Genomic DNA, 21,911 nt, shown 5'->3' on the forward strand with positions numbered 1-21,911 from the left:
AGTTACCAGCAGAAATTCTCTACCCAGAAGGTAATATTGCAAGGTTTCCACTGCCCATTTTATAGCCAGACATTTCCGCTTTACTGTGGCATATCTCCTCTCTCTAGGTAAGAGTTTTCGGCTAAGATATAGAACTGGTTTTTCCTCTCCGTCCACTTCTTGCGCCAGAACAGCTCCAGGCCTGTTTTCTGAAGCATCTATCTGTAAAATAATTTTTTCCTGGAAGTTTGGCGCTTGTAAAACTGGTTGTGAGCACAAGGCTTCTCTTAAGTCTATTCATGCCCCTTTTATCTCTTGTGTCCAGATAATTTTATCTGGACTATTTTTCTTCAAGCATTCTGTTAAAGCCGCCGCTTTGGTTCTGAAATTGGGAATAATTCTCCTATAATAGCCTACTAAACCTAAAAAGGTCCGTAGGTGGGTTTTTTGAATAGGTTTAGGCCAAGTAAGTACGACCTCCACTTTGTTGGTTTGAGGTTTTACTTGTCCCCTTCCAACTATGTATCCCAGATATTTGGCCTCACTCGTATCAATAGCGCATTTTTCTGATCTGGCTGTAAAACCATGAAGATGGAGAGACTCTAGGACTGCCAACGGTCCTTCCATTTTTGAGTAAATATGACAGTATTATCGAGGTTGGCAACCGCATAACCTCAGTGAGGATTTAATGCGCAATCCATTGCCCTCTGGAAAGTAGCTGGAGCCCTATGTAGACCAAAAGGCAGTACACGATATTGGAATAGCCCATCAGGGGTTGAGAATGCCGTCTTCGCTTTTGCCTGTTCCACTAACTCATTGATTCGAGGCATGGGATAGTAATCAAACTTTGAGACCTTATTTAACTGACGGAAGTCATTGCAGAATCTTAGAGCATCTGATGATTTGGGCACCAGCACTATTGGGTTATTCCAGTGGCTATTGGATTCCTCGGTAACATCTCTTGGATTTCTTGTCTCACTGCTGCTCTCTTGGCTTCTGGAAATCGATAAGGTCGCAGCTTCACCTTTACACCTCGTGGAGTCACGATGTCATGCTTTATGATCCGTGACCATCCCGGGAAAGGCGAAAAGACATCCTGGTTATTCCTTACAAGCTCCTCAGCCTGGTGCCTTTGAGTCGGAGACAAAGTCTCTTCTATAGCTACTGAACATCCTGGATACTTCATGGCTGCATTAGAGGCCTGTTCCATTTCCTCCTTCCAAGGCTTTAGTAGATTAATGTGATTAGATTTGTTCTGGTTTCCATCTCTCTTCCTGACAGATTTATAATTGACGGGACCTACTGCCTCTACCACTTCATACGTTCCTTGCCATTGAGCATACAACTTACTTTTCTGCGATGGTCTGGGCTAAGTCCTCATGGTTCTGAGGATTCGCTTGCAGGATCCAGCTTTGTAGGCCTCATTCAAAGCTCCTTACACAGTGGCTCACAGCTATTATCTCTGTGATCTAAAGAGCTGTGTACATGTCTGGCTGTAGCCAGGTTCGCACTAGGTGAGCTTATGGCCAACTGTGTTCGTACAGCGACATCCGGGTTAAAGCACCAATCATGAAATCTTAGGGCTTTTGACCGGACCACTCACCGCATCTCTGGCTAAAATTGCAGTTGTCAAATGGGGATAGGATGTGGCATGCTGCTCCATATAAGCTTTTTGGGGTTCTCCCGTTAAATAGGCAGCCAGTCTCTCTGCCCATTCCTCTGCCAGCAATTTCAGGCGAGTGGCAGTACTCTCAAAAGTGAGCAGATAAGACTCCACGTCATCGGCTGGCGTTATCCTTTGGATGAAATTGGAGGGGACTTCCACGGCTAAATTAGAGAGCGTTCGCAAAATGTCCGCTTGTGGAGATTTGGTGGTGAATTTAAATTTAGCTTCCCTAATCATGCAGCAGAAGCACCTGAATTTCACCACCTTTTGCAGGCAAAAAACACCTTGGCACAAAAAAAACCCTTCCCCTTTAAGGCTTTTATTATTCCTTTTCCACCCAGCTTAATACTTATCACAGATTTTGCAGGGAAATAACCACTGTTTTTTAGATGGGACGGCAAACCCTTACTCACCACCCTGTTAGGCACAGTGTCCAAGCCAGCAGGTCTCTGCCACGCTATCGGGGTCGTTGTCCTGCTGAAAGATGAAACGTCGCCCGAGTCTGAGGTTGAGCACTCTGGAGCAGGTTTTCATCCAGGATGTTTCTGTACATTGCTGCATTCATCTTTTCCTCTATCCTGACTAGTCTCCCAGTTCCTCCCGCTGAAAAACATCCCCACAGCATGATACTGCCACCACCATGCTTCACTGTAGCGGTGGTATTAGCCTGTGATGAGCAGTACCTGGTTTCCTCCAAACATTACACCTGACATTCACGTCAAAGAGTCTCATCAGACCAGAGAATTTTGTTTCTCATGGTCTGAGAGTCCTTCAGGTACATTTTGGCAAACTCCAGGCGGTCTGCCATGTGCTTTTTACTAAGGAGTGGCTTCCGTCTGGCCACTCTACCATACAGGCCTGATTGGTGGATTGCTGCAGTGGAATGCTGTAGCTCTGACAGAGTGACCATTGGGTTCTTGGTCACCTCCCTGACTAGTGCCCTTCTCCCCCGATCGCTCAGTTTAGACAGCCGGACAGCTCTAGGAAGAGTCCTGGTGGTTCTGAACTTCTTCCATTTACGGATGATGGCGGCCACTGTGCTTATTGGGACCTTCAAAGCAGCAGATGTTTTTCTGTACCCTTCCCCAGATTTGTGCCTCGAGACAATCCTGTTTCTGAGGTCTACAGACAATTCCTTTGACTTCATGCTTGGTTTATGCTCAGACATGCACTGTCAAGTGTGGGACCTTATATAGACAGGTGTGTGCCTTTCCAAATCATGTCCCTTCAACTGACTTTACCACAGGTGGACTCCAATTAAGCTGTAGAAACATCTCAAGGATGATCAGTGGAAACAGGCTGCACCTGAGCTCAATTTTTAGCTTCATGACAAAAGCTGTGAATACTTATGTAGATGTGATTTCTTAGTTTTTTATTTCTCTAACGTCCTTGAGGATGCTGGGACTCCGTAAGGACCATGGGGAATAGACGGGCTCCGCAGGAGATAGGGCACTTTAAGAAAGCTTTGGATTCTGGGTGTGCACTGGCTCCTCCCTCTATGACCCTCCTCCAGACCTCAGTTTTACACTGTGCCCAGAGCAAGATGGGTGCACTGTAGAGAAGCATTTTTGTTTGGATTTTTCTTTCTACTTTTTACTACTTTTTCACAGGGAGCACTGCTGGCAACAGGCTCCCTGCATCAAGGGACTGAGGAGAGAGGAGCAGACCTTCTTGTCAAAGATAGACTCTGCTTCCTCGGCTACTGGACACCATTAGCTCCAGAGGGGGTGAACGCAGGTTCTTACTGGGCGTCCACCCCCGGAGCCGCGCCGCCGTTCTCCTCACAGAGCCAGAAGTCAGAAGACGTCTCAGGCGGCACAAGCCTTCAGCTTCACTGAGGTAACGCACAGCACTGCAGCTGTGCGTCATTGCTCCCATACACCTCACACACTCCGGTCACTGTAAGGGTGCAGGGCGCAGGGGTGGGGGGGCACCCTGGGCAGCAATATATAACCTCTACCTGGCAAAAAGACTATATACATGTACAGGTGGGCTCTGTACATGTATATAAAAGAGCCCCCACCATATTTTACTATGTTTGAGCGAGACAGAAGCCCGCCGCCGAGGGGGCGGGGCTTCTCCCTCAGCACTCACCAGCGCCATTTTCTCTCCACAGCACTGCTGAGAGGAAGCTCCCCGGACTCTCCCCTGATTACACACGGTGAAAGGGTGCTTAAAAGAGAGGGGGGGGAAAACATTTTGTGTTGGTATCCAGGGTTATTGCGCTGGGGTGTGTGCTGGCATACTCTCTCTCTGTCTCTCCAAAGGGCCTTGACAGGGATACTGTCTTCAGAAAAGGGGTTCCCTGTGTGTGTGAAGTGTGTCGGTATGCGGGTGTCGACATGTTTGACGAGGAAGGCTCGCTTACTGTGGATGGGGAGTGTTTGGATGTCAGGTCGCCGTCGGCAACGCCGACACCGGAATGGGTGGATATGCTGAATGTCTTGAATGCAAATGTCAATCTATTGCATGAAAGGTTAGACAAGGCAGATGCTAGGGATCAGTCAGGTACCCAGTCCATGCCTGTCCCTATAGCGCCAGGCCCGTCGGGGTCTCAGAAGCGCACCATATCCCAGATCGATGACACAGATACCGACACAGATTCTGACTCTAATGTCGACTATGAAGATGCAAAATTACAGCCGAAGGTGGCTAAGGGTATACGGTACATGATTATGACCATTAAAGAGGTTTTGCATATTACTGAGGAACCCCCTGTCCCTGACACGAGGGTACACATGTATAAAGAGAAAAAGCCTGAAGTCACTTTTCCATCATCATTTGAATTAAGTGAATTGTGCGAAAAGGCTTGGGACTCTCCAGATAGGAGACCACAAGTTCCCAAAAGGATTCCTATGGCGTATCCTTTCCCACAAAAATTACCTTGAAGCACATTTACACTCACTACGGTACTATTGCTAGACCGGCCATGGCGTCGGCCTGGGTTTGTAGTGCGGTTGTGGCATGGGCAGATTCCTTATCTGCGGAGATTGACACCTTAGATAGGGATGCCATTAAAATGACCATAGAGCATATCAGAGATGCTGCCTTGTATATGAGAGATGCTCAGAGAGACATTTGTTTATTAAGCTCTAGAATAAATGCTATGTCTATTTCTGCTAGGCGACTCCTGTGGACCCATCAGTGGACTGGAGATGCCGATTCTAAGCGGCACATGGAGTCCTTGCCGTACAAGGGGGAGGAGTTGTTTGGAGACGGCCTCTCGGACCTTGGGGGTAATTCCAAGTTGATCGCAGCAGGATTTTTGATAGCAATTGGGCAAAACCATGTGCACTGCAGGGGAGGCAGATATAACATGTGCAGAGAGAGTTAGATTTGGGTGGGTTATTTTATTTCTGTGCAGGGTAAATACTGGCTGCTTTATTTTTACACTACAAATTAGATTGCAGACTGAACACACCGCACCCAAATCTAACTCTCTCTGCACGTTATATCTGCCCCCTCCCCCTGCAGTGCACATGGTTTTGCCCAATTGCTAACAAAAATCCTGCTGCGATCAACTTGGAATTACCCCCCTTGTCTCTATGGCTACGGCTTGTAAGTCAAATTTCTTACCTTATGTCCCCCCGCAGCATACTAAGAAGGCACCTCATTATCAAATGCAGTCCTTTCGTTCCAATAAAAACAAGAAGGTGCGGGGATCATCCTTTGTTACCAGAGGAAAAGGCAGGGGAAAGAAGCTGCACACAGCTAGTTCCCAAGAGCAGAAGTCCTCCCCTGCGTCTGCAAAGTCCACCGCAGGACGCTGGGGCTTCCCGGGGGGAGGCAGATCTGGGGGGGCTCGTCTTCGGTTTTTCAGCCACGTCTGGGTTCAATCGCAGGTGGATCCCTGGGCATTAGAGATTGTTGCTCAGGGATACAGGCTAGAATTCAAAGACTTGCCTCCTCGCCGGTTTTTCAAATCGGCTCTGCCGACTTCCCCGTCAGAGAGGGAGTCAGTGTTGACAGCAATCCAAAAATTGTATGTTCAACAGGTGATTGTCACAGTTCCTCATCTCCAGTAAGGAGAGGGATATTACTCAACACTGTTAGTGGTCCCGAAACCGGACGGTTCGGTCAGGCCCATTTTAAACCTGAAATCTCTGATCTTGTACTTGAAAGGGTTCAAGTTCAAAATGGAATCACTCTGGGCGTCATTGCCAGCCTGGAGGGGGGGGGGGGGGGTTGGATGGTGTCCCTGGACATAAAGGATGCATACATTCATGTTCCAATATTCCCCCCCCCCTCCCCATCAGGCGTTCCTGAGATTTGCAGTGCAGGACTGTCACTACCAATTTCAGACGTTGCCGTTTGGGCTTTCCACGGCCCCGAGGGTTTTCACCAAGGTAATGGCGGTAATGATGGTGCTCCTGCGCAGGCAGGGGGTCACAATTATCCCATACTTGGACGATCTCCTAATAAAGGCGAGATCTCGGGAGAAGTTGCTGGACAACGTGTCTCTGTCCATGAAGACGTTGCAGCTACACGGCTGGATTCTCAATATACTGAAGTTCCAGCTAGTTCCTACAACGCGTCTGACCATTCTTGGGCTGATCCTAGACACAGACCAGAAAAAGGTTTTTCTTCCGAAAAGGTTCAGGAACTCATGACCATGGTCAGGAACCTATTGAAACCAAAGAAGGTTTCAGTGCATCAGTGCACGCGAGTCCTGGGGAAGATGGTGGCTTCATACGAGGCCATCCCTTTCGGCAGATTCCATGCGAGGACTTTTCAATGGGACCTCTTGGACAACTGGTCCGGGTCCCGTTTACAAATGCATCAAAGTATCACCCTATCTCCCAGGACCAGGGTATCTCTTCTGTGGTGGCTGAACAGTGCTCAACTTCTAGAGGGTCGCAGGTTCGGCATTCAGGACTGGGTCCTGGTGACCACGGACGCAAGCCTCCGAGGCTGGGGAGCAGTGGCACTGGGGAGACATTTCCAAGGTCCCTGGTCAAGCCTGGAGACTTGTCTCCACATCAACGTCCTGGAGTTGAGGGCCATATACAACGCCCTGTGTCAAGCGGAGAAATTACTTCGGAGAAGACCTGTTCTGATTCAGTATGACAATGTCACGGCAGTGGCTCATATAAACCGCCAAGGCGGAACAAGGAGCAGAGTGGCTATGGCAGAAGCGACCAGGATTCTACGCTGGGCGGAAGGCCATGTAAGCGCGCTGTCAGCGGTGTTCATCCCAGGGGTGGACAACTGGGAGGCGGACTTCCTCAGCAGGCACGACCTGCATCCGGGGGAGTGGGGACTTCATCAAGAAGTCTTTGCACAGATAGCGGATCGGTGGGGCCTGCCTCAAATAGACATGATGGCGTCCCGTCTCAACAAAAAGCTAAAGCGGTATGGCGCCAGGTCAAGGGACCCTCAGGCGGTAGCGGTAGATGCTCTGGTGACACCTTGGGTGTTCAGATCGGTCTATGTGTTTCCTCCTCTTCCTCTCATACCCAAGGTGTTGAAAATTGTAAGAATAAGCAGGGTCAGAACAATCCTCATTGTTCCAGATTGACCACGGAGGACTTGGTATCCGGAACTGCAAGAGTTGCTCACAGAAGATCCGTGGCCTCTTCCTCTAAGGCAGGACCTGCTGCAGCAGGGGCCCTGTCTGTTCCAAGACTTACTGCGGCTGCGTTTGACGGCATGGCGGTTGAACGCCGGATCCTAGCGGAAAAAGAAATTCCGGAGGAAGTCATTCCTACCATGATCAAGGCTAGGAAAGATGTGACGTTGAAACATTATCACCGTATATGGCGGAAATATTTTCTTGGTGTGAGGCCAGAGCTGCTCCTACGGAGGAGTTCCATTTGGGCCGTCTACTTCACTTCCTTCAAACAGGAGTGACCTTGGGCCTCAAATTAGGGTCCATAATGGTCCAGATTTCGGTCTTATACATTTTCTTTCAAAGAGAATTAGCCTCTCTTCCTGAGGTACAGACTTTTGTGAAGGGGGTGCTGCATATCCAGCCTCCCTTTGTGCCTCCGGTGGTGCCTTGGGATCTTAACGTGGTGTTACGTTTTCTCAAGTCACCTTGGTTTAAACCACTTAAAACTGTGGAGTTGAAATACCTCACGTGGAAAGTGGTCATGTTGTTGTCGTTAGCTTCGGCGAGCCGTGTTTACGAATTGGCGGCTTTATCGCATAAAAGCCCATACTTGGTTTTTCACGTGGATAGGGCAGAGTTGAGGACTCGTCCTCACTTTCTGCCAAAGGTGGTCTCATCTTTTCATGTGAACCAACCTATTGTCGTGCCTGTGGCTACAAGGGACTTGGAGGATTCCGAGTCCCTGGATGTAGTCAGGGCTTTGAAGATTTAGGTGACCAGAACGGCTCGGATCAGGAAGACTGAAGCTTTGTTTGTTCTGTATGCGGCCAACAAGGTTGGCGCCCCTGCTTCAAAGCAGACTATTGCTCGCTGGATCTGTAACACGATTCAGCAGGCGCATTCTACGGCAGGATTGCCGTTACCGAAATCGGTTAAGGCCCACTCCACTAGGGAAGTGGGCTCTTCTTGGGCGGCTGCCCGAGGGGTCTCGGCATTACAGTTGTGCCGAGCAGCTACTTGGTTGGGGACAAACACCTTTGCAAAGTTCTATAAGTTTGATACCCTGTCTGAGGAGGACCTCCTGTTTGCTCAATCGGTGCTGCAGAGTCATCCGCACTCTCCCGCCCGTTTGGGAGCTTTGGTATAATCCCCATGGTCCTTACGGAGTCCCAGCATCCTCAAGGACGTTAGAGAAAATAAGATTTTACTTACCGGTAAATCTATTTCTCGTAGTCCGTAGAGGATGCTGGGTGCCCGTCCCAAGTGCGGACTTCTTCTGCAAGACTTGTATATAGTTATTGCTTACATAAGTGTTATGTTATAGTTTTCGGTGATACCGTGGCTATGTTGTTGTTCATACTGTTAACTGGGTAAGTTTATCACAAGTTATACGGTGTGATTGGTGTGGCTGGTATGAATCTCGCCCTTAGATTTACAAAAATCCTTCCTCGTACTGTCCATCTTCTCTGGGCACAGTTTCCCTAACTGAGGTCTGGAGGAGGGTCATAGAGGGAGGAGCCAGTGCACACCCAGAATCCAAACTTTCTTAAAGTGCCCTATCTCCTACGGAGCCCGTCTATTCCCCATGGTCCTTACGGAGTCCCAGCATCCTCTACGGACTACGAGAAATAGATTTACCGGTAAGTAAAATCTTATTTTTTTAATAAATTTGCAAAAATCACACAAAAACTTTTTTCACGTTGTCATTATGGGGTATTTTGTGTAGAATTTTAAGGAAAAATTTATTTATTCCCTTTTGGAATAAGGCTGTAACATAACAAAATGTGGAAAAAGTGAAGCACTGTGAATACTTTCCGGATGCACTGTATATAGCTTAAAAAAAGCCTGGCACTCCAGTATCCTTAATAGGGGACTCCGGTGTCTTCTGTGTGATGAATGCATAAACAAAAAAGAAGCAGAGACACTCTGAGATTTTCAATAATGGCGCTTGTGTGTTTAAAAAATCACTGCATGAACGCCAATGTTTTGGGGTGGCACACCTCACCTTGACAAAGGGGTCTTGCTACCCTGAAACATTGGAGTTCATGCATTGATTTTTGGAATACACAAGTGCCATCATTATAAATCTCTGAGTGCCGCTGCTTCTATTCATTCATCACGAAATATATATATATATATATATATATATATATATATATATATATATATATATATATATAATTTGTGTGGTAGAGAAGGTAGCATGTAAGCTCCAACGGTGCGTGGGCCGATGTGATTCATTAAAAATTCTCTGTACTATATTGTGTAATATTGTGACACCGTACAAATAAGGAAGTACTAACTGACTGATTAAGGTTTCATCCAGAGAATTTGATAAGGATGTCTGAGAGATAAGGACCAAGCAATGGCAAGCCATGCATTCACAATGTTTCTGTGAATTGTTGTGACCTGTGGTTTCTGCTGATGCACATCCGGTTTTTAGAGCAGATGTACACTTTGCATTCCTTTGAAACGCAGGATAGCACATTTTTGCACTGTGCTCAGCTGAGAAGCCCAAGGGCCATGTTTTGCAAGTGAACTACTCTTTAGTGGAGTGGTAATTATAATCACATGCTAGTTTATGTTTTGAGTTCCTCATATATTGGCATTTTGGGAATACAGAAGGAATGATGCTCTAAAACTTCTGTTTGATGGTGCAATAAAAGCAGATGTGGACGTACCTTATAGCACAGAGCATGGCTGAAGACCATTTAATATTCTCTCTGTTTCACTAGGGACAGAAAGCGGAAACGATGAAATAGGAGGCTGTTTCCATCGGTACAACAACCTTAGTTAATTAAATACTCCTTCTTAAAAGAAAATAAAAGGAACTAGGGACAATATTAATTATACATTGTGACAACCATCATAAAAATAATTGATACCAGAATAAAGGACTGTGCTTGGAAATCTACTAGTTATTCTCCTATTCTTTTCTGAATAGGAGAATATTGTCTGTTCATGACTACTATGCTACAGTAACTGCTCTTAGAGACTCAGCTATGATTGGAATTCTTAAAATTTCTAGCTTCTTACAGCAAAAATGTTCCTGCAGATCCTGCTTGTTGTAACGGATGTTCAGTTGCGCACATCTCTGAGAATTACAGCACACCTCTACGGGCCAGTTTTCGTGCCGTGTTCAAACCGTCCCAACAGCCTTCTTACAGAACTTCACAGATATCACAGACCATTTAATTCCACCCTATGATTCCTCCATGCAGACTGTGCAAAGAACTGGAGGGATTAGGAGAACAGCCACCAACTAATCTACATGAAAGCATGTCTCAGTCAGATTTATAGCATACATTACTTTCTTCCTACTAATTAATGAAAAATGATGTAATTTTGAACTATTTATAACATCCTTCATATTACCAGGAAAATCATTTGTTTTCTCTAACGTCCTAGTGGATGCTGGGGACTCCGTAAGGACCATGGGGAATAGACGGGCTCCGCAGGAGACTGGGCACTCTAAAGAAAAATTCAGTACTATCTGGTGTGCACTGGCTCCTCCCTCTATGCCCCTCCTCCAGACCTCAGTTAGAATCTGTGCCCGGCCAGAGCTGGGTGCTCCTAGTGGGCTTTCCTGAGCTTGCTAGAAAAGAAATAGAGGGTAAAAAAGAGAGGGGGGGGCACATAAATTTAGGCGCAGAGATATATTTAACAGCAGCTATGGGGTAAACACTAAGGTACAGTGTAATCCCTGGGTTATATAGCGCTGGGGTGTGTGCTGGCATACTCTCTCTCTGTCTCCCCAAAAGCCTTTGTGGGGCCCTGTCCTCAGTCAGAGCATTCCCTGTGTGTGTGCTGTGTGTCGGTACGCCTGTGTCGACATGTTTGATGAGGAAGGATACGTGGAGGCAGAACAAGTGCAGCTGAGTGTGGTGTCGCCGCCGACGGTGCCGACACCTGATTGGATGGATATGTGGAAGGTGTTAAATGATAATGTAAACTCCTTGCATAACAGATTGGATAAAACTGTAACCTTGGGACAGTCAGGGTCTCAACCCATGCCTGATCCTACAGTGCAGAGGCCGTCAGGGTCTCAAAAGCGCACACTATCCCAGATAGTTGACACAGATGTCGACACGGAATCTGACTCCAGTGTCGATGACGATGAGGCAAAGTTGCAGCCTAAAATGACTAAAGCCATCCGCTACATGATTGTAGCAATGAAGGATGTATTACACATTTCTGAGGAAAATCCTGTCCCTGACAAGAGGATTTATATGTATGGGGAGAAAAAGCATGAAGTGACTTTTCCCCCTTCACATGAATTAAATGAATTATGTGAAAAAGCGTGGGATTCCCCTGACAGGAAGGTGATAATTTCCAAGAGATTACTTATGGCGTATCCTTTCCCGCCAACGGACAGGTTACGCTGGGAATCCTCCCCTAGGGGTAGACAAGGCGTTGACACGCTTGTCTAAGAAGGTGGCCCTGCCGTCTCAGGATACGGCCGCCCTAAAGGATCCTGCGGATAGAAAGCAGGAAGCTATCCTGAAGTCTGTTTATACACATTCTGGCACACTGCTGAGGCCAGCAATTGCTTCGGCCTGGATGTGTAGTGCGGTAGCTGCATGGACAGATACTCTGTCTGAGGAGATAGATACCCTGGACAGGGACACTGTTCTACTGACTCTGGCACATATCAAGGACGCGGTCCTATATATGCGGGATGCCCAGAGGGACATTTGCCTGCTGGGCTCTAGAGTAAACGCAATGTCCATTTCTGCCAGAAGGGTCTTATGGACTCTGCAATGGACAGGGGATACCGACTCTAAAAAACACATGGAGGTTTTACCTTATAAGGGTGAGGAATTGTTTGGGGACGGTCTCTCGGACCTAGTTTCCACAGCTACGGCTGGGAAGTCAAATTTCTTGCCTTATGTCCCTCCACAGCCTAAGAAAGCACCATATTACCAAATGCAGTCCTTTCGTTCTCAGAAGAGCAAGAAGGTCAGAGGTGCGTCCTTTCTTGCCAGAGGCAGGGGTAGAGGAAAAAAGCTGCACCATGCAGCTAGTTCCCAGGAACAAAAGTCTTCCCCGGCTTCCACTAAATCCACCGCATGACGCTGGGGCTCCACAGGCAGAGCCAGGAGCCGTGGGGGCGCGTCTCCGACATTTCAGCCACCAGTGGGTTCGCTCACAGGTGGATCCTTGGGCTATACAAATTGTGTCTCAGGGATACAAGCTGGAATTCGAGGTGACGCCCCCTCACCGTTACCTAAAATCGGCCTTACCAACTTTCCCCATGGAAAGGGAGATAGTGTTGGCGGCAATTCACAAACTTTTTCTCCAGCAGGTGGTGGTAGAGGTTCCCCCCCTTTAACGGGGAAGGGGCTACTATTCCACTATGTTTGTGGTACCGAAACCGGACGGTTCGGTCAGACCCATTTTAAATTTAACATTTATCTGAAGAAATTCAAGTTCAAAATGGAATCGCTCAGAGCGGTCATTGCAAGCCTGGAAGAGGGGGATTTTATGGTGTCTCTGGACATCAAGGAGGCTTACTTGCATGTCCCCATTTATCCGCCTCATCAGGAGTACCTCAGGTTTGTGGTACGGGACTGTCATTACCAATTCCAGACGTTGCCGTTTGGCCTGTCCACGGCACCGAGAGTTTTTACCAAGGTGATGGCGGAAATGATGGTGCTCCTTCGGAAGCAAGGGGTTACAATTATCCCATACTTGGACGATCTCCTCATAAAGGCGAGGTCCTGGGAGCAGTTGCTGATCAGCGTAGCACACTCTCAGGAAGTGTTGCGTCAGCACGGCTGGACTCTGAACATTCCAAAGTCGCAGCTGATTCCTGCGACGCGTCTGCCCTTCCTGGGCATGATTCTGGACACAGACCAGAAGAAGGTGTTTCTCCCGGAGGAGAAGGCTCAGGAGCTCGTGACTCTGGTCAGAGACCTCCTAAAGCCAAAACAGGTGTCGGTGCATCACTGCACACGAGTCCTGGGAAAGATGGTGGCGTCATACGAAGCCATTCCCTTCGGCAGGTTCCATGCGAGGATCTTTCAGTGGGATCTGCTGGACAAGTGGTCCGGATCGCATCTTCAGATGCATCGGATGATCACCCTATCCCCCAGGGCCAGGGTGTCTCTTCTGTGGTGGCTACAAGGTGCTCACCTCCTCGGGGGCCGCAGATTCGGCATACAGGACTGGGTCCTGGTGACCACGGATGCAAGCCTCCGAGGGTGGGGGGCAGTCACTCAAGGAAGAAACTTCCAAGGGCTGTGGTCAAGTCAGGAGACTTGTCTGCACATAAATATCCTGGAGCTACGGGCCATATACAACGCCCTGAGTCAAGGGGAGCCTCTGCTTCGAGACCAACCAGTGCTGATTCAGTCAGACAACATCACGGCAGTCGCTCATGTAAACCGCCAGGGCGGCACAAGAAGCAGGGTGGCAATGGCGGAAGCCACCAGGATTCTTCTTTGGGCGGAGAATCACGTGCAAGCACTGTCAGCAGTGTTCATTCCGGGAGTGGACAACTGGAAAGCAGACTTCCTCAGCAGACACGACCGCCACCCGGGAGAGTGGGGACTTCATCAAGAAGTCTTCACGCAGATTGTAAATCGATGGGAACTGCCACAGGTGGACATGATGGCGTCCCGCCTCAACAAAAAATTAAAGAGGTATTGCGCCAGGTCAAGGGACCCTCAGGCGATAGCTGTGGACGCACTGGTGACACCGTGGGTATTCCAGTCGGTCTATGTGTTTCCTCCTCTTCCTCTCATACCCAGGGTACTGAGAATCGTAAGAAAAAGAGGAGTGAGAACAATACTCATTGTTCCGGATTGGCCAAGAAGGACTTGGTACCCGGAACTGCAAGAAATGCTCACAGAGGACCCATGGCCTCTGCCTCTCAGACAGGACCTGTTGCAACAGGGGCCCTGTCTGTTCCAAGACTTACTGCGGCTGCGTTTGATACAGTCAGGTGTGACTATGGGCCTAAAATTAGGGTCCATAAAGGTCCAGATTTCGGCCCTATCCATTTTCTTTCAAAAAGAACTGGCTTCACTGCCTGAGGTTCAGACGTTTGTTAAGGGAGTGCTGCATATTCAGCCTCCTTTTGTGCCACCAGTGGCACCTTGGGATCTTAACGTGGTCTTGGGTTTCCTGAAATCCCACTGGTTTGAGCCACTTAAGACAGTGGAGCTAAAGTATCTCACGTGGAAAGTGGTCATGCTGTTGGCCTTAGCCTCAGCTAGGCGTGTGTCAGAATTGGCGGCTTTGTCATGTAAAAGCCCCTATCTGGTTTTCCATATGGATAGGGCAGAATTGCGGACTCGTCCGCAGTTTCTGCCAAAGGTGGTGTCATCTTTTCATTTGAACCAACCCATTGTGGTGCCTGCGGCTACTCGTGACTTGGAGAATTCCAAGTTGCTTGATGTAGTCAGGGCTTTGAAGATCTATGTTGCCAGGACGGCTGGAGTCCGGAAAACTGACTCGCTGTTTATCCTGTATGCATCCAACAAGCTGGGTGCTCCTGCTTCAAAGCAAACCATTGCTCGCTGGATCTGTAACACTATTCAGCAGGCTCATTCTGCGGCTGGATTGCCGCATCCAAAATCAGTGAAAGCCCATTCCACAAGGAAGGTGGGCTCTTCTTGGGCGGCTGCCCGAGGGGTCTCGGCATTACAGCTTTGCCGAGCTGCTACTTGGTCGGGTTCAAACACATTTGCAAAATTCTACAAGTTTGATACCCTGGCTGAGGAGGACCTGGTGTTTGCCCATTCGGTACTGCAGAGTCATCCGCACTCTCCCGCCCGTTTGGGAGCTTTGGTATAATCCCCATGGTCCTTACGGAGTCCCCAGCATCCACTAGGACGTTAGAGAAAATAAGAATTTACTCACCGGTAATTCTATTTCTCGTAGTCCGTAGTGAATGCTGGGCGCCCGTCCCAAGTGCGGATTTTCTGCAATACGTGTATATAGTTATTGCTTAACAAAGGGTTATGGTTATGTAGCATCGGTTGAGTGATGCTCAGTTGTTGTTCATACTGTTAACTGGGTAAGTTTATCACAAGTTGTTCAGTGTGATTGGTGTGACTGGTATGAGTCTTACTCTGGATTCCAAAATCCTTTCCTTGTAATGTCAGCTCTTCCGGGCACAGTTTCCTTAACTGAGGTCTGTAGGAGGGGCATAGAGGGAGGAGCCAGTGCACACCAGATAGTACTGAATCTTTCTTTAGAGTGCCCAGTCTCCTGCGGAGCCCGTCTATTCCCCATGGTCCTTACGGAGTCCCCAGCATCCACTACGGACTACGAGAAATAGAATTACCGGTGAGTAAATTCTTATTTTTGTTTTTTAAATATAATTAGATTTATTAACGACTTATATATATATATATATATATATATATAACATAACACATTAAGAACTGTGTGTCACGAATAAGGGAGCCATGGGGCTATATTTAGTAAATATAGTTTTTTTCAAAGCCGCTGTTTCTCGGTGGATGGGAGGGCTGGATTTTAAAGGTCAATAGTATTACATGCATATTACTATTGCTATTTTAAATCCAGAACTCAATCCCACCAAGAAAAGGTTGCCCGGAAAGACTGATCTTTAGTAAACGTAGCCCATAGAGTCTATAGGGGTGATTCTGACTTGATCGTAGCTGTGCTAAATTTAGCACAGCTACGATCAGTAACACTGACATCCGGGGTAGATGCCCAGCACAGGGCTAGCCCGCCCCGCATGTCGGTCCCTGCCCCGTCGCTGAAGTACAAAAGCATCGCACAGCGGCAATGCTTTTGTACTTCAGGAGTAGCTCTCGGCCAGCGCAGCTTTTGCGTGCTGTCCGGGAGCTACTCGTCGTTGCCCAGCTCGCAGTATGGTCCAGCCACGCCTGCGTTGGCCGCACCACACCAACATAATGGCAGCCAAACGCCACTGTGCAGCCCCCTCCTGCCCAGCGGCCGTCTCTGCCTGTCAATCAGGCAGTGGCAATCGCTAGGCAATGACAGCCAACGGCTGTCAGCCATGCGCCAGCGAACTATGGCGCCGGCGCATGCGCAGTTCTGACCTGATCGCTTTGAAGAACTGCAGCGAGCGTTCAGGTTAGAATGACCCCCCTATGTCAGTAGTTGTGTAACAGCGTTTCCTAGGTAGGATAGCGCTGTGCTATGGATTTCACTTGATAAAGCTTAAAAACCCAAAGGTGATGGAACAGAAGGCACTTGTTTGTAGAAATGACCAGCCCAGTTATACACCCTGGGCTATACTTTATTAAGTGTTCAGTAGTTCTATAAGTTCCAATCACTTGGCTAGTTGTCTGCACTAGGACACAAAATGCAGTGAGCTGTAGAAGTGGGGTCAACATCTCACAAGAGAGCAGCATACATGATTGTGGATGGCTTTTCAAATCAACTGTAAAAGTAGACCCAATAATACCGAATGCTTTAAAAATAAATAAATAAATAAATAAAAAATAATAATAATAATAATAAAATGTAAAAGGCTTCCATGTACAAGTATTGTTTTAAGGGAACACTTTTACATTTTTAAAGGGTATAGCTTAACCAAGCAGTATGGGTTTGCCCATTACGGAATATGGACGCAGCATGGGAGAAATACTGGAGGAGCAGTGGTGAAAAGGTTGGATGGTAGGAGTCGGTCATTGACTGGTCAGAGTGGATGACTGGGTACATATTACAGATGAATGAACAATACAGCACAATGTTATACAAATCTAGGGGCTCATTTATCAATGAGTGATAAAACTCGTTGTGTATGATAAATGGTGCTCCAGCCAATCAGCTCCCAACTGTCATGTGTTCAGCTTCTAGCTGTCATGTGTTGGAAAAATGACAGTTGTAAGCGGATTGTCTGGAGCACCATTTATCATAAGCAACGAGTTTTATTATAAACAGCAAATTTTATCACTCGTTGATAAATGGGCATCTTAGTTCTGTGACAGAGCAGCTCATTTTACAAGGTTAGCGGTTCTGTAGATACAAGTTTTTGCATTGCTATTCCGCAGAGTGACATTTTTCAATGTAGATGTACATTTGTAAAATTTATAGTCTATGAATATCAATGTGTGGGGTGACTGGAAAAGTGTTAAAGACACCTGTTTCTGGTGAAACTTGCCCAATGCCCAATAATGCAAATATTTAGCAGAATAGTATTGTATTGAAAGATTTGCCTCTCTAGTAGGTCTGTAGTGACTAGTGAAAATATATATTGAATAGTTCAGTGTGGTATTAAGGGGGTGAGAACTAAGGGTGCGTACACACTATGCAATGCCACATCCGATCCGGCTGATATATTGGTGATATTGTAAAGTGTGTACACTTGATACAGAATATGATGCGCACTCCCGTGGGTCGCATCCTGCATGGCACGTTGGACCTGCATGCAATATTGTATGCCGGTGCCCCATCACAGACGATGTTGCATCGAGCGATATACTTCCACTTTTAGTATTCACCTGAAACCTGCCGTGAAGCAGCTGCTTTCTGTAAATAAAGACCTTTTGAATTATTTATTAAAAGCAAAAGAGGAAAATGAGCCGTGCATTTGTATGTGTTAAAGATGTCATTGTGGTTGTTGGATGGCAACTGTGCACAGAATTACAGGAACTTAGACTGGAGCTAAGTGCATTTATTAGGAATTTAGGAGTTGATGTATCAAGCATTGAAGAGAGTGAAGTTGCCCATAGCAACCAATAAACATCTACTTATAATCTTATAGAATGTACTTGATAAATGCTTTCTAAAAGCGGACTGGTTGCATGGGAAATTTCTTCATTGATCTATTTTTCAATTGTTTTCACTGTTTGATAGATCAACCATTTAGTAGATTAGTTCGGTATCCAGACTCTAGGGCCAATATTTACTAAAAAATCGAGTTTGTCCGATTTGTGTTTTTTTTTCTAAATCCCAATCCGGGAATTCACTAAGCACCAATCTCGGCAGTGTTTGGACTATTCGTAATGGTTTGAATGTCATCGTTCACAAATACGAATGAATAGACCATCGGCCAAACGCGGCTGTTATTACATAGAATACGGGAATTCACTATTCATTCGTATTTGGGTGTTAGTCTCTGAGTGCTCAAATGCGGTCTTATTTTTTTGCGATTCGTTAAAAAAAGCGGCAAAAAAATAGACCTGCTTTTTTCAGTCGTGTTTACATGTGTTGCAAATAAAAAATCACTCACACCTGAATTAGGATGCCTATAAAAGGATGTTAGGCCCATTTCAATACACCTACACTCAGAAATGGCAGCAGGACTGTGGGCCAGTGATCTTTTGTGTGCTGTGGGATTCCTCAGACTCAGACATCAGCCTGTAAGTAACCAGGGCCAAGAAACTGAACATGGTCAGCAGGTTGTACAGGTTCCGCGGAGGCTGCGCAGGCCTCGTTTTTTTTAGGGGGCGTTTAAACTTGAACGCATTGTCTGATGATAAGGTCATACAGATGTTCCGTCTAAATCGTAACAACATTTTCCGTCTGTATGACCTTGTCAAACTGGGCCTAGACCCTGAGACAGCACGCTCTCGCTCTGTCTCAGGCCTGCACAAACTCCTGGCTGTGTTGCACTTTATGGCTACTGGCAGCTTTCAGTCTGTGTCTGGGGATGTCATAAGGAATCTCACAGCCCTCATTTTCCAAAATCTTAACACAGGTGATGTATACCTAACTACCTCTTCTGTTTTCTATTTGTTTTAATTTCTCGGTGGGTGGCCAGTTCTGTCCGAAAATCTCATGTTTATTGTTCTTTTAAATATACACACAGGTGTTGGCTGTTTTGCAGCCCCACATCGAGGCCTCAATCTGCTTCCCTTCCCAGGAGTCTCAGTGGCATGCCGTCAGGGTAGATTTCTATAAGCTGGCTGGCATGCCCAATGTGCTTGGAGCCATAGATTGCACACACACTCAGCTGAGACCACCTAGGGGCAGGCAGCACATATATACAAACCGCCATTTCGAACACTCCACAAATGTGCAGGTGGTTTGTGATGCAAATCTCAAAATAATGAGTGTTGTTGCTGGTTACCCTGGGGGCTGCCATGACTCCTTCATCCTCAGTCAGTCATCCCTCTTTGATAAGTTTGAGGACGGACAAATGCCAGATGGATGGCTGCTTGGTATGTAATTTGATATGTGTAGGCCTGCGTATACTTTGTCCGAATACAGGTGCAGATGTATTAACCTGTAGAAGGCATAAGGAAGTGAGAAACCAGTGATCTGTGCAAGGTGATAAAGGCACCAGCCAATCAGCTCCAATATGTAAATGAACATTTAGAAACAGACTGTCTGCTGCCTTTATTACCTTGCACATATCACTGGTTTTTCACTTCCTTATGCCTTCTACAGGTTAATACATCTGCCCCACAGTGTGTTACTTATGTGTTGCTGTATGTTAACATGAATCACGTTACTATATCTGTCTTTTAGGTGATGGAGGATATGGCTGTTTCTCTTGGCTTCTAACTCCATTGTCCCGACCTGATACCCCTACTGAACACAATTACAATCATGCACATAAGTCCACGCGGAATGTGATAGAAAGATGTTTTGGTGTGCTGAAATCTAGGTTTCGGTGTCTGGATAAGTCTAGTGGCCTTTTGTTGTATAGTCCCTCCAAGGTGACTCAAATTGTGTTCTGCTGCTGCTTTCTTCATAACATGTGTTTGCAACAACATCTGCCACATGTTGAGGAGGAGGAGGAAGAAAGCAGCCAGCAAGCAGAGGAATTAGAGACATCTGCTGATACTTGGAGTACAGATGTAGGGAGGCAGGTTAGTCAAGAGATCATCAATCGCTATTTCTAAGGTAAGCTTGGTTTGCTTATTTCATTTGTTGTGTAATCATAAATAGATGTTTTGCCTTTTTTTTTTCAAAAAACCATTACTCAGAATGTGTCTTTCTCCTTGACACATACAAACATACCCTCGCTTTATGAAAAACAAATGTCGCATGTGTATTGTGTGTATTTTTATTCTCAAAACAACAGATTATGAGTGGCATACATTAAGTCTGGGTAAGTGATCGTAAACTTGCAGTGCTAATTTCTTACAAGCCCACATAATCCATTTAGTATTTCACTTTATCATTGTGTGTAACGTCCTAATGCACAGGTTCCCAAACTTGGCCCTCAGGACCACACACAGTGCATGTTTTTCACGTAACCCAGTAGAAGCACAGGTGTATGAATTACTCACAGACATATGTTAAAAGGTTCACAGGTGGAGCTAATTATATCACTTGTGATTCTGTGATGAGACCTGCAAAACATGCACTGTGTGGGTTCCTGAGGGCCGAGTTTGAGAACCTGTGTTCCCAAAAAACACTCCTCAACATATAATATGTTAGCCTTGAGGGATACATGTGTCCCTATGTGTGATGCACCATCATATTTAGGACACACAAACTTACCCTAATCAGGAATAATTTATTTCCTAATGTTTGATGCTGTAAACTTGATGATGTGTAAGTAAATACACAGTTTGCCACACATATACATTATTAACACATTCTTTGATTTTTGATGTAAAAGTACATATTTGTTTGTTTCAGCATCATGTGTAAAAACATTCTTACTAATTTTTAACACACACAAACATGTCCCAACAATACTGACATTCATTTTGACAATGTTTTTAAAACAAAACAAAGCCAACATATTACAAGTTTTTTACGCAACTCAATTGTGTTATTCTTGTAATGTTGTATAGAGAAGAAAGCTAAAATATGTATCAATACCATTGTAATTTGGATTGTCTGCAGGAAAAGAGAATGATTGGAATCTAGAAAGAGTAATGATTAGAAAAAAATCAAGTGGTCAGTTTACTTCCTACTAACATGTATGTGTGGCTCCATCAACATTTCCCTCCTCCAATACCAAAAAAAAGGTAAAGAATAAATGTGCGTACAAATTTTTTGTTTTTGTTTGTAGCACTTATAATTAATGATGTTGAAAAAAGTGTCAAGGAGCTAAGTGTTATATATTTTTTGCAAAAAATACACTTACTAACTATTTTGAGTTACTTATCCCAAATGTCTAACTTGTATTTTTTTCACGTTTTTTTTGGTGGCTGCTTGTCCTGCCCTTTGCCTTTAGCACTGTCATGTTGTCGTGCTCTGGTGGAGCGTCTTGGTGGTGATGAGACTGGCGTGATATTTGGAGTAGTCGTACCAGAACTGCTGCTTGTTTGCTGTTGGTGCATCTGAGTGTTTCATTCAGGTTGGTGAGGGTGGCATTGAGTTCACGTGTAGCAGCATTTTGATTGTCTACTATTCGGAATAAACTTTCATTAATCTTTTGATTGTTTTGAAAAATGCTCATATAACTTTACTGTTGTCTGTGCTGTTCTTCCATTATGCGCTGTAAGTTGCCCATGACCTGTGTAATGTCTGTACGCATGAGTTCCATGGTATTGCCTATTCTGGTTGTTTGTTTATTTTGTCTACTCAGATTTTTTGATATTCTTCTGAGGTGAGATGGTAGGCTTGCAAACATTTGTGTCTGCTTATGCAGGCAATCTTCATTAGTGGCCTGCTGTCTAGCCCAAATGGTCCAAAACACCTGATCAGGGCCTTGTGTTCCTGGTGTTGTTGGGCTGTGTTGTGGTGGTGGTGTGCTTTCCTGTGGTGGTGTACTCACAGGTTCTGGGGGGCTCATTCCTTGCATTAATGGCTGCATTTCTAAGATGTTTGTCTCCTCCATGTCACTGTGTTGCTGTTGTTGCG

The 21,911-nt window shown here is 46.1% G+C and overlaps 1 protein-coding gene across 4 annotated transcripts in view; it reads left to right on the forward strand.

Moving 5' to 3' along the window:
• Positions 1–21,911, forward strand: part of ARHGEF10 (Rho guanine nucleotide exchange factor 10) — a 318,961-nt gene that overhangs the window by 6,146 nt on the left and 290,904 nt on the right. Inside the window, exon 2 of one of the 4 annotated variants that reach the window (XM_063916670.1) lies at positions 19,617–19,994. The exons of the other annotated variants lie outside the window; for them this stretch is intronic. The gene's annotated coding sequence lies outside the window, so the exon portion shown is untranslated. The remainder of the gene's footprint in view (positions 1–19,616; positions 19,995–21,911) is intronic. 4 annotated transcript variants of the gene reach the window in all.

The sequence above is a fragment of the Pseudophryne corroboree genome, chromosome 4 (genome assembly GCF_028390025.1).
Source record: "Pseudophryne corroboree isolate aPseCor3 chromosome 4, aPseCor3.hap2, whole genome shotgun sequence".
Lineage (NCBI taxonomy): Eukaryota > Metazoa > Chordata > Amphibia > Anura > Myobatrachidae > Pseudophryne > Pseudophryne corroboree.